The sequence below is a fragment of the Pterocles gutturalis genome, unplaced genomic scaffold, assembly GCF_000699245.1.
Source record: "Pterocles gutturalis isolate BGI_N339 unplaced genomic scaffold, ASM69924v1 scaffold9350, whole genome shotgun sequence".
NCBI classification, from domain to species: domain Eukaryota; kingdom Metazoa; phylum Chordata; class Aves; order Pterocliformes; family Pteroclidae; genus Pterocles; species Pterocles gutturalis.
In genome coordinates this window covers 2,386-2,653 of record NW_010138277.1, presented here as the reverse complement: position 1 = coordinate 2,653, position 268 = coordinate 2,386, and positions in this window count along the sequence as shown.

The following is a 268-nucleotide window of genomic DNA, read 5'->3' as shown; positions in this document are numbered from 1 at the left end:
GGGGCCAGGGAGCGGCCGGGCTGCTGCAGCGAGGATGGTGCCTGGAGGGTCTGGATCTCCCATGGGAGATGCTCTGGGTGCTGACGTGTCATGGCCAAGCTCTGGGGCTTCTGCGCTGGCGACCATAGGAGTGTGTCTGGGGCACTGGTGGGCTGCAGCCACGGCCAGCGGGTGCCAGGGCAGAGCGAGGAGCTCCCCGACCCCTAATTCATCCTCCTGTGGTGGGGGACAGTCTGCAGCAGCCCCAGACCTGGGACTCGAGGGACCC